Here is a 16,306-nt window from a genome sequence, read left to right on the forward strand (position 1 = left end):
TAACATGTGTGGAAAATATTTCACCTGGAATTCAAACTTCACTGTCCATCAGACAACACACAGGAAAGAAACCTTACAAATGTAACAGGTGTGAAATGTCTTTCACCTGGAAATAAAACCTTACTGTCTACCAGAGAACACACACAGGAGTGAAACATTATGAATGTAACATGTGTGGAAATTCTGTCACCCAGATGTCAAACTTACTATCCACTAGAAAACACGCACAGGAGAGAAACTTTATGAATTTAACTTGTGTGGAAACTCTTTCACACAGAAGTCAAAGCTTAATGGCCACCAGCAACACACACGGGAGAGAAATCTTATTAATGTAATATGTGTGGAAAGTCTTTCACCCAGAAGCTTCACCTTACTCTCCACCAGAAAACACACAGGTGAGAAAATTTATGAATGTAACATGTGGAAATTCTTTCATTAACAAGCCAAAGCTTACTCTCCACCAGAGAATACACATAGGAGAGAAACCTTATGAATGTAACAAATGTGGAAAGACATGGAGCTCACAGCTGAACACACATAAGTTGATTCACACAAATGCAATAACTTAGGAAAGTCCAAATGGGGAAAGTCTTTCATCTGGAAGAAAATTGAGATTGCAACACAGAATCCACACAAGATAGAAACCTTAAGATATACAAATGTGCAGTCCTTCAACTGGAAGACACAGCATCAGAGAACAGACACAGACAAGAAAATACTAATGTAACAAATGTGGAAAGTCCTTCTTTACCAAATATTCATGGATCCAAGTTCATAGGACACACAGGGAAGAAATCTTTAAAATATTACAAATGTGGAAAGATTTTGATCTGAAAGATCAAAAAGACTACAAAGAATTTAGCTTCAATTAACCAGCAAAAAGCTGAGTGGGAGGCATGGCTCGGAGTAGAGAGACAGCTATGAAAGAGGAAACTGAAGAAGCACAAACCTGAGTTCTAGCTCAGGTACTGGCAAAAAAAAGAGACAGGCATTAGCCAATTATGTAAAAATCCGATCTCTGGCCCCCCCACTGGCTGCTCTGAAGCCATCTTTGCATTGTTCCCAGATCCAGCTCGCTGCAGCTTCCTCTACCACGCCTGCTCAGCCACCAAAGACTCTGGTAGCTTTCTCGCCTGACTCTCCAAACTCCTGCTTTCTTTTTTCCCTTGCTGCACTGGATCACAGGTGTACTCCTCCTCCCCCCCCCCCACCTCCACACCCATGTCAGACTCTCTGTGGACACCAGCTCCGAGAGACCCACCAAGGACTTGAAGGAGAAGAAGGATGTTGTAGAGGAGGCAGAGAATGGAAGAGACACCCCTGGCCAACAGGAATGCTAATGAGGAAAATGGAGAGCAGGAGACTGATAATGAGGTGGAAGAAGAAGAAGAAGAAGGAGAAGGAGAAGGAGAAGGAGAAGGAGAAGAAGAAGAAGAAGAAGAAGAAGAAGAAGAAGAAGAAGAAGAAGAAGAAGAAGAAGAAGAAGAAGAAGAAGAAGAAGGAGAAAGAGGAGGAGGAGGAGGAGGAGGAGGAGGAGGCGGGGAAGGAGGGGAAGGAGAAGGGGAAGGAGGAGGATGAGGAGGAGGACGAGGAGGAGGACGAGGAGGAGGAGGAGGAGGACGACGACGAGGAGGAGGAGGAGGAGGAGGAGGACGAGGAGGAGAAGAAGAAGAAGAAGAAGGAGAAGGAGAAGGAGAAGGAGAAGAAGAAGAAAGAAAGAAAGAAGAGGAAGAAGAAGAGGAGGAGGAGAGGGAAGAAGACAAGACTGATGAGGATGACTAGACAGCAAAAACTAAAACATTATAAAAAGGCCACGTGACCTATTCACCCTCTACTTCCTGTCTCAGAATCTAAATGTGGAAGTAGGGAAGCCTGCCACCACCCCACCAAATCCACAACTGGAATTTGCAACAGGGAGGGGAAATACCAAAACTTCCAAGGCCCTGCTTTTTTTCTTAAAAGTACTTTAAAAAGGAAATTTTGTTTCTATTTTTAGTTACATTTTATAGTTTTGTACATATTGTTAGGGGTCATCCATTTTTAATGATCTTCGATAACCCTCAGAGCATTCTGTCCTTCTGACTACTTGTGTGTAATCATGTTCATTATAATCTCAAAGGAGAAAAAAAAACTTGTACAAAAATAAAGCAAAAACAATAAAATCTTATTCCGAGCATTCCAGTAACATTTTCTGTATTTGCACTTAGCTGTACTATAAGTACAGTAGTTGGTTTGTATGAGATGGTTAAAAAGGCCAAAGATAAAAAGGTTTCTTTTTTTTTTCCTTTTTTTGTCTATGAAGTTGCTGTTCATTTATTTTTTTGGCCTGTTTGATGTATGTGTGAAACAATGTTGTACAACAATCAACCCGGAATTTTATTTTGCTGAGTTGTAACAAAAAAAAAAAAAATAAAAGGAAAATCAGATATCTGGAGAATAAGGAGCATATAGGTTTTAATATCATAGAAATTCTTCAGCACATGTGTATTAAGTAACAGTATGGCCTTTAATTATTTGAATAATTTTATGAAAGATTCTATTTTTTTGTCAGTCTGGGGCTTGAACTCTGGGGCCTGGGCACTGTCCCTCAGCTCTTCAGCCCAAGGCTAGCGCTCTACCACTTGAGCCACAGTGCCACTTCCAGCTTTTTCTATTTATGTGGTACTGAGGAATCAAACCCAAGAGTTTCACGCATGCTAAGCAAGCAATTTTCCACTAAGCCACATTCTCAACAGATCACAGATTTTACTAAGTATAATTAAAACAACAGTATAATAGACTGCAGCATGGGAAAACATTTCTCAACAAAAACAGACTAATGACCAATATAAAGAGAGCTCAAATATCTAAACTCCCAAAGAACCAATAATCCATTTAATAAATACATAAATGAATTGACAGGACAAGAGTAGAACTTGCCAGGCGCCAGTGGCTCACACCTGTAATCCTATCTACTCAGGAGACTGAGATCTGAGGACACGGTTCTAAGCCAGCCAGGGCAGAAAAGTCTATGAGACTCTTACCTCCAATAAACCACTAGAAAACCAGAAGTGGTACTGTAGCTCAAGCAGTAGAGCGCTCGCCTTGAGCTGAAGAGCTCAGGGACAGCACCCAGACCCATAGTTTAAGACCCATGACTGACAAAAAAAAAAGTGAACTTAGCTCCCAAAGATGTACAACTGAGAACTGGGCACCAGTGGCTCATGCCGTAATCCTAGATACTCAGGAGTCTGAGGATTGTGGTTCAAAGCCAGCCCAGGCAGGAAAGTCCATGGGACACTTATCTCCAATTAACCAATAGAAAACCAGAAGTGGCACTATGGCTCAAGTTGTAAAGCACACGCCTTGAGCTATAGAGCTCAGGGATAGTGCTCAGGCCCAGAGTTCAAGCCCCATGACTGACCAAAAATGAAAAAAAAAAGTACAACTGAGAACATCTGTAGATGAAGCAATGCTCAGCATCCTTGGCCATAAAGAAAATGCAAATTGAAATGACATTTAAATTTCATCTCATTCCAATCAGAGTGGACATCAAGTACACTAAAATAACTGCTAGTGAGGATGTTTGAGTTTAAATTAGTGTAATAACTAGGGGAAAATGGTATAGATATTTCTCAAAAAGCTAAAAAATAGAAGTACCACAGGATCCAACAATACTACCCATGGGCATACATCTGAAGGAATTCATATCAGGATAGAATAGAGCCATGTTCACACCCATCTTTATTGCAGCACTGTTCCCAATAGCCAAGCTGTGGAAGCAGTCTAGAAGCACTAGAGTGAATGAATAGACAAAGAAAATGTGGCTTAGACATGAAAGAAAGTGGAAATGACTCAGAACTCTAAAATATTTCACAAAATTCCAAACCATCAGTGGTGTGTTTGTTCTACAACTGGAATTCAGGAATCTGTCCCACATCTTGAGGAGTTACACACTTAGGTTACACACTCAGGTTATCTCTGCTTGTGTCAGTTTAATGCTAAGAACTACAACTCATCTTCCATCTCTGTATTAGGGCATTATGATACTTCTCATCCTGGTAGGCAGAAGGACTAAATGACAAAAAAGAGAGGGTGGCTGAAAAGTAGATTTGCAAAATTTTCACCAGAAAGTGGGTATTTGAAAGGGGTGAAGTGGGATTAAGGGGAAAGTGGTAGACAAATGAAGAGAAGAAGAGGAAAATGCAGCCAGGGATCCAATGTAACTATATAAACTTGTTATTTGATCAAAATCTAGCTCTCATATAATATGGAATGGAAGCTGGGTGTTGGTGGCCTATGCCTGTAATCCTAGCTACTCAGGAAGCTGAGATCTGAGGATTGCAGTTCAAAACTAGCCGGGGCAGTAAAGTCTTTGGGACTTTTTTTTTTGTCTTTCCTGGGTTTGAACTCTGGACTTGGGACCTCTCCCTCAGCTCTTCAGCTTAAGGCTAGCACTCTACCACTTGAGCCACAATGCCACTTCAGTTTTCTGAGTGGTTTATTGGAGATAAGAGTCTCATGGTCTTTCCTGCCAGAACTGGATTTGAACTGCAATCCTCAGATCTCAGCCTCCTGAGTAGATAAGATTACAGGTGTGAGCCACATATGCCTAGCTTCCCTGAGACTCTTATTCCAAGTAAGCACCAGAAAACCAGAAGTGGCACTGTGGCTCAAGTGGTAGAGTGCTTGCCTTGAGGTGAAGAGTTCAGCTACAGCACCCAGGCCCAGAGTTCAAGCCCCACAACCAAAAAAAATATGGAATGGAGTCCTAAAAATATACATATGCATTCCTGTGTGTGTGTGTGTGTTTGTGTGTGTGTGTGTGTGTGTGTGTATGTATGTATAATCACATCCTTAACCCAAAATTATAATATCCAATCTATCTCAGGATGCCAAGGTGGAGTAATAGAAGGAACAGGAATGACAGATACTGAATAACACTGATATACAGGATTCTAAAGTATGAAGACTGCATACAGGAACTCACTGAAATTAGTTGAATGATAGAAGTGGGGAAGGAGGGTGTGAACAAGTGAAGAGATGACCCCAGAATGAGTTAATCTGATTAAAGTAAATACATATATTTTGAAAGTGCTAAATGAAACTAATTTGCACACCTAAAATAAATAAAAAATAATAGCACAGTTCAAAAAGAAATGTACACTGCATGACTATGTAACTATGACTACTCTGAACATCACATTTACAATAAAAAAAAATTAGAAAGCAAAACAAAGCCGGGCAGTGTGGCTCACGCCTGTAATCATAACTACTCAGGAGGCTGAGACCTGAAGATCCCACTTCAAAGCCAGCCTGGGCAGGAAAGTCCATGAAACACAGCAAAGAAAGGTGACTGTGATGGCCTTCTTGGCCCATGTGAGGCAAAAAGGCTGCAAGATTAGTTCAAATGGGCTAGAGGAATCTTTTGAGGTTGTGGAGGATCTCTGCCCATGGTTCCCCAAAGAGGGAGCAGTGGATTTGGCTATATGGCAAAAGGTAGATCAAGAATTTTAAAAGTCATATAAAAATCAGAGGAAAACATGCTATCTCTCCTCAGACATTTTCTGTTTGCAATATAATTCGAGAGAGTCTTGGTCCCAATCACCAGATTGAAATTATTTCTATAAAATCCTTGTCTGAGGGGAAGAATAAAGAGACCCTCCTTTGTACATCAGATGTGGAGAGAGAGGATTGTCAGCCTTACTGTGGGAGTGTTAGAAACATTAGAAATCTGTGTCAGAGTTTTGACACTCTGTAAAGAAGACAAAGAGCTGGGTGCCAGTGGCTCACACCTATAATCCTAGCTACTCAGGAGGCTGAGATCTGAGGATCATGGTTCAAAGCCAGCCTGGGCAGGAAAATCTGTGAGACTCTTATCTCCAATAAACTACTAGAAAACCAGAAGTGGTGCTTTGGCTCCAGTGGTAGAGTGCTCACCTTGAGCTGAAGAGCACAGAGATAGTGCCCAAACCCAGAGTTCAAGACCCACAACCTACAAAAAAAGACAAAAACCCTCCAAGGCCACAGCCACTCCTATGCCTATCCCTGTGAGAGCTACTTTCCCTATGATATAAGGGAAGGCAATTACCACCTGATCTTAATTCAGACTCCTATGTCTGCAGTACAATCATCTATTCTGACTGCTTAAGATGTGGTGGGAGGATCCTGGGGATTTCCAACATTTTCCTGTTTTACAAGATGGAGACAAACAACAGAGGCTGTATTTGGGGGGAGAACTCCAGTTGCCATTCCTACAGGGGTCTGGGACCTTTGCTACCTGGGACAGGTGTTGAGCAAGTCTAGCTGGACTATAAAAGGACTGATTGTTTACCCTGGAGTATTGATAATGATTATATCAGAGAGATTAAAATTATGATGGCTTAAAAAAAGGAACCTTGCTTGTTCCTGCTCATACTCCCATTGCTCAATTGATTTGTTTTCTTTAGTTTCTCCTTCTGATAAGTCTCTTCAACCTAACAGGGAAGATAGAGGCTTTGGCTCCACAGATAAGGCCTTTCACTTCAAAAATTGGACAAGAGCAACTTAAGTTAAAACTCTACATAGGAAGGAAGCTTTTTACAGGCCTAACTGGCACTGGAGCTAATGTTTCTGTTATACCTGGCCTACAATGGCCTCCCTCCTGACCAAAAGAAGATACCCTCACCCTGCTGCAGGGTACAGGCATGTCCAAAGTTACTCAAAAATGTTCTGCCATGCTGTGGTGGCTGACCAAGGAAGGTCATCTGGGTGTCTTTCAACCCTTTGTTTTGCCTGATCTTCCAGTAAATCTGTGGGGCCAGAACGAGTTGTCTCTGATGGGTGCTTCCATCAACAGTCCCAGCCCAGTTGTTACTCAACAAATACTTAATCAAGGGTATGATAAAATGTTCCACAAGGGAAAGGAAGGTTCGAACCTCACCAGCCTGTTGCAAATTCAGACTGACAGGGCTTAGGTTTTCCACAGGGCCATACTGATAATGGCAGCTCTACATACAAAACCTATACGTTGAAAGACCTCAACACCTCTATGGGTCATTGAGTGGCCCTTGCCTTAAAAAACTAAAAAACTTAAAGCTGCCAAGGGTCTAGTTCATAAACAGTTGTCACAAGGCCCCATTAAACCTTCCACTAGTTCCTGAAACATCCCTGTCTTTATTATTTTTTAAAAAACCAAGGAAATGGAGACTTCTTCAGGACTTGTGAGAGAATAATAAAGCTGTTTTCTATAGGTGCCTTGCAACCTGGCTTGCCCTCACCAACAGCTATTCCATTATCTTTTTCTTTATGGTATTGGAGTGAAAAGATTGTTGTTGTTATTTTTTTAACCATACTTCTTTATACAGGGAATGGGAAAATATTTGCTTTTTCTGTTCTCAGCATCAATATGATTAAGCCCTATGACAAATATAAATGGACAGTGCTGCCTCAGAAAATGGCCAACAGCCCCATGGAATGCCAACCCTATGTGGACAAAGCCATACAGCCCATGTAAAAAGTACCCCTCTGCCTATATAATCCATTACATGTATGATATCCTGATTGGAGTATCAAATAAAAAACAAGTTGATCTAATTTTTTAATTTATACAACAGTCTTTATGGCTGTATGACCTGATTATGCCCCCTGAAAAGTTCAGAGACAACATCCTCTTTCATATCTACGTTATCACATCTTCCACAGCAAAGTTACTCTCCAAAAACTAAAAATAAGGACTGAGCAATTACAAACACTGAGTGATTTTCTTTTTTTCTTTTTTCTTTTTTTTTGTCGGTCGTGGGGCTTGAACTCTGGGCCTGGGTGCTGTCCCTCAGCTCTTCAGCTAAAGGTGAATGCTCTACCACTTGAGCTACAGTGCCACTTCCGATTTTCTGGTGGTTTATTAGAGATAAGAGTCTCATGGTCTCTCCTGCCCAGGCTGGCTTTGAACCGTGATCCTCAGATCTCAGCCTCCTGAGTAGCTAGGATTACAGGCGTGAGCCACCAGCGCCTGGCTACTGAGTGATTTTCAAAAGTTATTGGGAGACATCAATTGGATTCTCCCCTCATTACGAATTAATTCAAAGCAGTTACAATCTCTTTTTCAGATTTTACAGGATGACTCTAACTCAGCCTCCCCAACGCCTAAAGTTGTTAAAGCCCTAAAAGTTGTTAAATGGGGGTTGGGAATGTGGCTCAGTGGTAGAGTGCTTGCCTTGCATTCATGAGGCCCTGGGTTTGATTCCTCAGCACCACATAAGCAAAAAAAAAGCTGGAATTGTCGCTGTGGCTCAAGCACTAGCTTTGAGCTGAAGAGCTCAGCGACAGCACCCAGAAAGAGTTCAAATACCACACCCAACTTTTTAAAAAAGTTGTTAAATGTACAAATTGGTGAGGCCCACTTGTCCACATAGATCCAAACAATTGTTTTATATATTTTAAATCCTAGTAAATTCCCTATTGCTGTCCTTTGGCAGGATACTCCCATTAAATGGATATTTTTGGCCTTACATTCCAAAAATTTTATTAACCCTTTAATTGCTTCAATTTCCTTACTTATTTCTAAGGGACATAGGCATTTTATTCAATTGACTGGGCATGAGCCTAATGCCTTGGGCCTGCACATAACTAGAATGGAGTTTAATAGCCTATTACAGACCTCCATAAAATGACAAATGGCTATGGCCAATTTTTCTGGGCAAGTACTTTTTCACTTGCCTACATCACCATTACATTTTGGGGAGATCATTTTATTACTGCCTGCTCCTTTATTTATTCTTTCTTTTTGTCTGTCATGGGGCCAAACTTGGGCCTGCGCACTGTTCCTCAGCTCTTAAGCTCCAGGTTAGTGCTCTACCACTTAAGCCACAGTGCCACTTCCAACTTTTTCTGCTTATGTGGTGCTGAGGAAATGAACCAGAGCCTCATGCATGCAAGTCAAGCACTCTACCACTGAGCCATTTCCCCAGCCCTTCCTTTATTTATTCTAAGCCCATTGCTAATGTCCCCAATATGTTTATTGGTGAGTCTAAAAATAAAAAGGTGGAGCTCGTATTGGAATCCCCACATCACACTTCCACCATCCAGGTACAATATAATAACACTTTTGCACAAAGGGTGGAGGTATTTTCTGATACTTTGGCTTTACAACAGTACCCTTTTGCTATAAATTTGTACTCAGATTGTCAGTATGTTGTTTCTGTTATACAACACATTTGTGATGCCATTATTCTCATCTCAAATGAGGAACTGTTACATTTTTTTACTACCCTCCAACAGCAACTTTTATAGTACACAACTCCTGTATTTATTTGCCATGTATGCTCTCATTCTCTTTTACCTGGATCTTTAACATTTGGCAATGCCCTGGCTGATAAATTAACTCGGTTGGTGATACTTATTCAATCCCCTGTTGATGCAGCACTTGAGGCCCATCAAAAATTTCATCAAAATGCAGCTGCCCTTTGTAAGCAGTTTAGATTAACTCATAAACAAGCCTGTGCAATAGTTTGCCAATGTGCCTGTTATCCACTGGCACATGCTTCCCACACCATTGGGGTTAGTTAACCCACAGGGTCTTCTGCAGGGGCAGCTATGGCAAATGGATGTGACTCATGTTCCCTCTTTTGGCTACTTATCCTATATTCATGTTTCTTTAGATACTTACTCTAGATTACTTCTTGCCTCCTATCACACAGGAAAGGCTTATAGAGATATTACTAAACATTTATTTGAGCTATTGCCTTTATGGATTTGCCCCTACAAATTAAAACATAATGGTCCTACTTGTATTTCTCAAGCCTTTAAAACATTGTGCTCACAACTACATATTACTCTTACCATGTGTATCCCCTATAATCCACAAGGACAGGGCATTGTGGAGCATGCCCATACTACTTTAAAAAATCAAATTCAGAAGATAAAAAATGGAAAATTTGCTACCCAGAAGATCTTACCACATACTATTACACTTTATCCATTTTTGTTTTAAAAATTGTAAATGTCTCAGAGGATGGCTTTAATGCTGCACAGTGCACAGTTAGAATTCTTATTTTTGGTAAATCAAAGAATAATACTTTTAGAGGTTGGGCTCATGAAATATGGCTTTTACAAAATAAAATACTGTCGGGGACCAATGGTTCATGCCTGTAATCCTAGCTACTCATGAGGCTGAGATCTGAGGATCATGGTTCAAAGCCAGCCCAGACACAAAAGTTTGTGAGACTCTTATCTCCAATTAACCACCAGAAAACTGAAGGTGGTGCTGTGGCTCAAGCGGTAGAGTACTTTCCTTGAGATGAAGAGCTGAAGTACAGTGCCAAGGTCCAGAGTTCAAGCCCCATGACCAGAAAAAAGAAAAAGAAGGAACTTTTTTAACCCTTTTGAACATAATGTAGAGGATCAGATATTTTATGGAATGTTAGAATAAAACATATCCATCTATATATACACAGAAATATTAACTACGTTTGGAATTCCTAGAACCAACATGGATGCCATTATATGGTTAAGTAATTAAATACATCCTGTAGGAGTTTAAAAACATGTTTGTGTTACCGCAGGAAGTGCTTAGTAAACCAAGACCAGGAATCCAAATCCTATATAACCCAGTCATCCCTAATAAGGCCTGAACTGTTTGCTTGAATTAAAAGAAGTTGTTTATGAAGAACTCTTTTTTTCTTGTGCCAAACCTAGGTCTTGAACTCAGGACCTGAGTGTCATCCTTGATCTTTTATCTTTTTTGTTGTTGGTGGTGGTGGTCATAGGGCTTGAACTCTGGGCTTGAATGCTGTCCCTGGACTCTTCAGCTCAAAGCCAGTGCTCTACTGCATGAGCCACTGCACTACTTCCAGTTTTCTAGTGGTTTGTTGTAGATAAGAATTTCATGGACTTTCCTTCCCAGGCTGGCTTTGAACCATGATCTTTAGATCTCAGCCTCCTGAGTAGGTAGGATTATAGGCTTGAGCCCCTGGCTCCCAGCTATTTTTTGGGGGGGGGGTCCGGTTGTGGGGCCTAAACTTTGGGCCTGGGCGCTGTCCCTCAGCTCTTCAGCTCAAGGCTAGCGCTCTACTACTTGAGCCACAGCACCATGTCTGGCTTTTTTTTCCTCTTATGTGGTGCTGAGGAATAGAATCCAGGGCCTCATTCATGAAAGGGAAGGGCTTTACCACTGAGCCACCTTCTCAGCCCCCCCCCCGGCTATTTTTTTATTTTTTGCCAGCCATGGGCCTTGAACTCTGGGCCTGAGCACTGTCCCTCAGCTCTTTAGCTCAAGGCTAGCGCTCTACCACTTGAGCTACAGTGCCACTTCCGGTTTTTCTGGTGGTTTATTAGAGATAAGAGTTTCACTGACTTTCCTACCCCAGCAGGCTTTGAACCACAATCCTCAGATCTCAGCCTCCTGAGTAGCTAGGATTACAGGTGTGAGCCACCGGCGCCCAGCTTGCAGCTATTTTTTTAAACTAACACTAGTACCACTTGAGCTACAGCTCCACTTCACAATTTTTAGGTGGTCAATTGGAAATATATGTACTAACTTTTCTGCCAAGGCTAGCTTCAAACCAAGATTCTCAAATCTTGGCCTCTGGAGAAGCTAAGAATAAAAACATGAGCCCTCAGGGGCAAGCTGAAGGAATCTTTTCTCTTTAGGAAAAAGAGGTTTCACTCAGAGTCTCACCTCAGGCTTCCGAGGTCTACCATAATTCCAATATTTTTTTTTCCAACAGAGTCTTTAAGTTCTGGCCATGTCTACATCTATAAGAAAAAGACAGTGGATTTACATAGCAAGATTTGCTATTGCTAGCTTATTCCTACCAGTTGCCCTGTTCACTCCACTGCCTCTTCTATAGAACCTTTGCAAAAAATAGGGAGATTGGCAGTCACATGTAGCCTTGGCTCTTCTATTTTTACACCATACTGACAGACACAGAAACATACACATAGACACAGGCAAAAATACACACATATACACACACATGGCCATTTGGGAGTCATTCCCTTTCCCATCTGTCTTCTATAAACTGTGTTCTATAAAAAAGGGCTGGTTAACATTCTGAAGTACTCCTACTAGGCCTCTCATATAGCTGGAATTATATGTATGAATCACAACATCCCATTTATTCAAAGGAGTTCAGCTGGTAACACATTTATTATTATTATTGTTGTTGTTGTTGTTATTGTTATTGTTATTGTTATTATTGCCAATACTGGAGACTGAACTCAGGATTTGAGGTCTCTCCTTGATATTTTCCACTCAACAGTGGTACTACTCTATATTAGACTCGAACTCAAGACCCCCAAGCAACCCCCAGAGACCACGACCAATGCAAACAGCAAAAGAGTTCTTTATTTGCAAACTTGAGCCTGGACTCACAATTGTCACCAATGCAGTGGGTCAGAGTTGTGAGCCCCGACCACATGTTCAGCAGGGTTGTTATAGGGTTTCCAGCATATAGGAGGGAGTTTAAGGTTCGTGAGTTTCTACATAATTGGTCAGCATTTCGAGAGCAAATTTCAGGGTAGGCTCATTGGTTAGGGGCATAATCATTTCCAGTAAAGGTAGGGGCTTTCCAACTTAGTAGTTACAGGATTGGTTAAATCATACATAGCAAGCAGATCATTAGTTGGGATACATAAGACTGACCACAGGAATGCAGGCAACAATATATTTTTAAACTGTTTATCAGTTGTGGCCAGGAGTTTACTGTTTAGGGCGGCTCCTGTGGTTGGGTTAGGTGGCCCTGACTCTACAGCCTCTTCTACGAGGAATCTGACCATCCCGCCCATTTTCCAGTAACTGGGGTTGTGTTTTTCTCAACCCTTGTCTAACTGACGGTTGCTAGGGGTATAATTGCAGTTTTGATTGCAAGCTTTCTGATAACCTTTCGAGGACTGGTTTTTCCAATAACTGTTTTGTCCCTTAAGTTCAACCTGAGGCCAGTTTTACAGGAAATCATGGCTTGCTTTTAGAATGGAATTAGCTTAGTCCTTCACTCTACACCTTGAGACACTATTATTCTCTGTTTTTGGAAATGCCCCATCTCCCGTGAGTAGGCTTGTCCAGGTGATCCTTGGAGGCAGGGACAGGCACTTGGCTGATAGGTATAGGTTACTGAACCTGTCAGCCTGGGACTAAGAATTTCCGTTGGGCTTGCCCCCCCAACCCCCCCCACCCCCCCCCCCACCCCCCCACCCCCCCACCCCCGTTAGAACCTTCTTTAGTCCATACCACCTGTGTCTCCATGATTGTGTCCTTTGTCCTGTCTCCTGGCTCATCTCCAGGTATCATGGTGTCCCAATTCAGCTCTCCATGGGAGGTGAATTGGTTTGTTGGTATTGTTTTTTTTTTCATTTCTCTCTGGCCTATTTCCTAGCCATATTATGTGTATTTTGGGGCCTGTAGGCATTCATAACAATGGGCTGCCTGCTGACTGCTAGTGGTGTAATAAAGACTCCAATATCCCATCTTCCAAAATGTGCCTTCTGGGATCATTTCACCTTACAACAGATGGGGTCTCATTGGAGATCCCAGTGCCAAGGAGGGCATCGGGGCTCCTTGAAGCCACTGGTGGATGGTCTTGGTGGGCCGGCTGCCAAGGGAAGGAAACCCATACAGGAGAGGTATGCCACCCCTGTGAAGTTCCAGGGCCCAGTAGTCTTTGCGCCACTCTGACAGCCAACTCATCAATGCTTGAAATTTCATCCAAACATCTTTTTGGAGTGGCTTAGAAATCTTCTGGAAGGGGCTGGGAAGGTGGCTCAGTGGTAGAGCGCTTGTCTTGCATGCATGAGGCCCTGGGTTCGATTCCTCAGCACCACATAAGCAAAAAGAAAAAAGCCAGAAGTGGTGCTGTGGCTCAAGTGGTAGAGCGCTAGCCTTGAGCTGAAGAGCTGAAGGACAGCGCCCAGGCCCAGAGTTCAGGACCCACGACCAGACCCAAACAAAAAAAAATTAAAAAAGAAATCTTCTGGAACTGTTTCTTTGTCCTATATTTTGTTTATGTATTTTTCTGAAACCTGAGACTACACAGTCCATCTGTAAATTGAAGTGGTAAAGGGACATGTGCTCTCCCATTGGAGGGTGCTGAGAGGTTTTGGTGGCCCAGAGTGGGAGTCACTCACTCAGCAGACTCTCATACTGTGGAGAATTCTGCAACCTCTAGCGGGAAGATCTGTGGATCAACTCCCACCAAAAGTGCTCTCATACAGAAGAGAATTCTGGATATGGTTGTGTTGGGGTCTGCCTGACCTTAGCTGGCTTTTTTCTGTGTTTGTCTTGGTCTGGAGCCTCTTCTGTTTGGTCTTGTGTCTTCTCTATGGGGGAAACCAGATCCTGCTATGTGCTGTGTCCTACTCTGCATACTCTGAGAGTGTGCAGGAAGCTGAGGACCTGGTTCAAAACAACTAGCTAATCTTAGCAGTTTAAAAATTGTAAAGTGCTCCCAACTAAAATTGGCAAAAGAAAGTCAGGCTGCCAGGTGAGTAGACAGAGTAGCTCCATCCAACTGAAGGTATTCAAAGGTCAATTGATATGTAAAATGCTCTAGACAATTGGGACAAAAAGTAAAGTCAGTTACTGGGTGGGCTCCAGGGAATCCCCACCCAGCATTCTTCAATAGAAGTATTTAATATGCTAATATGAGGTTGAGCCTGGTCAAGAGCAGCTGACCCTGGAAAAATGTTGCCAAGCTAAGGTAATTTGCTTAAAAGTTTGTCTTAAATCTTAGTCATCTGCAGGAGTAAGCTTGGCAAAAATATCTCTTTGCCACTAACAATTCAGGAAAATGTATAACTGGTATCTGTTAGTATTATCCACACATTTGGTCCTCAGCTCAACCTAGACCCGGGGCCTCCTATAGTAGGAGGCCTACTCATGCAGGCAAGCCCACCTAATCGTCCAAAGTGACAGAGCCCACCACAACGAAGTTGTTAACAAAGAAGCAACTTTATTGAGAAGGTTCCTACACAGACCAGTCAGGGCCAAAGCAACTGCGGGAGCTGATACTGCAACCCCAAGCGGCCCCCATTCTTTGGGTTTTAAAGGCAAAATCCATGAGGTTGAGCCTGGTCACAAGCAGCTGACCAATGGGATCGTAACACACACAAAGGATTGTACAATCATACCAGACCACACACAGGTGACCAATAGGCAGAGTTTACTGTAAGCATGTGCAAAAGTAAGGGTTTACCATAAGCATATGATATTGCCAGTTGGAGCCAGATTACAACCAGTTTTATGGGTCAGTCTTTTTTTTTTTTTTTTTTGGTCCGGTCGTGAGACCTGAACTCTGGGCCTGGGCACTGTCCCTCAGCTCTTCAGCTCAAGGCTATCGCTCCACCACTTGAACCACAGTGCCACTTCCAGCTTTTTTCTTTTTGCTTATGTGGTACTGAGGAATCGAACCCAGGGCCTCAGGCATAGCAAGGCAAGTGCTCTACCACTGAGCCACCTTCCCAGCCCCTTATGGGTCAGTCTTTAACTGAACAATCAAGAGTGGGTTAGGTTGTTAAGGGGAGAGGGACCAGATGCATTTTCTTCATTCCAGGTGAACTATGCCCTGATTCTTTACAGGTTTTGTTTTTGTTTTAGGGATTATGGAAAAAAACAAAAACCTTGGCTCCAAGCAGCCCAGTTCTTGGAATGAAAAGAATGCTTCTAGGTCCCCCTCCCCTTAACTTAACCCACCTTCATTGTTTTGTTAAACACTGACCTATTAGCCGGGCGCTGGTGGCTCACACCTGTAATCCTAGCTACTCAGGAGGCTGAGATCTGAGGATCTCGGTTCAAAGCCAGCCCGGGCAGGAGAGACCTTGAGACTCCTATCTCCAATAAACCACCAGAAAACTGGAAGTGGCACTGTAGCTCAAGTGGTAGAGCGCTCACCTTGAGCTGAAGAGCTGAGGGACAGTGCCCAGGCCCAGAGTTCAAGCCCCACGGCTGACCAAAAAAAAAAAAAAAGACTGACTGATTAAACAGGTAGCCAGTAATCCGGCTCATGCTGGCATGCTGGCTGGCATGCTGGTGACTTCCCGAGTTTACTATAAACTCTACCTTTTTCACATGCTTATGTTAAACTCCACTAAACTCCCTTGTGTATGTTTACCTTAAGCTCCGCTTTACCATTGAATTCGCGAGTCATTTAAACCAAAAGTGATAGGCTGGTTTAAACAGCCATTATGTGACAAAGTGTAACCTCACTGGCCACCTGCGTGTGGTCTGGTATGACTGTGCAGTCTTTGGGGTGTGTGAAAATCTCATTGGTCGCCTATGTGACCAGGCTTCACCTTCTGATTTTTGCCTTTAAAAACCTAAGCACGTGGGCCATTCGGGGTCGCAGTATCAGCTCCC

At 42.6% G+C, this 16,306-nt stretch overlaps 1 protein-coding gene across 1 annotated transcript in view; it reads left to right on the plus strand.

Annotated features, from left to right (window-relative positions):
• LOC138841657 (zinc finger protein 420-like) overlaps positions 1–16,306 on the plus strand; it is a 184,692-nt gene that overhangs the window by 34,821 nt on the left and 133,565 nt on the right. The window lies entirely within an intron of this gene.

This window comes from Dipodomys merriami, unplaced genomic scaffold, assembly GCF_024711535.1.
Source record: "Dipodomys merriami isolate MVZ:Mamm:240054 unplaced genomic scaffold, mDipMer1.0.p SCAF_325, whole genome shotgun sequence".
NCBI classification, from domain to species: Eukaryota; Metazoa; Chordata; class Mammalia; order Rodentia; family Heteromyidae; genus Dipodomys; species Dipodomys merriami.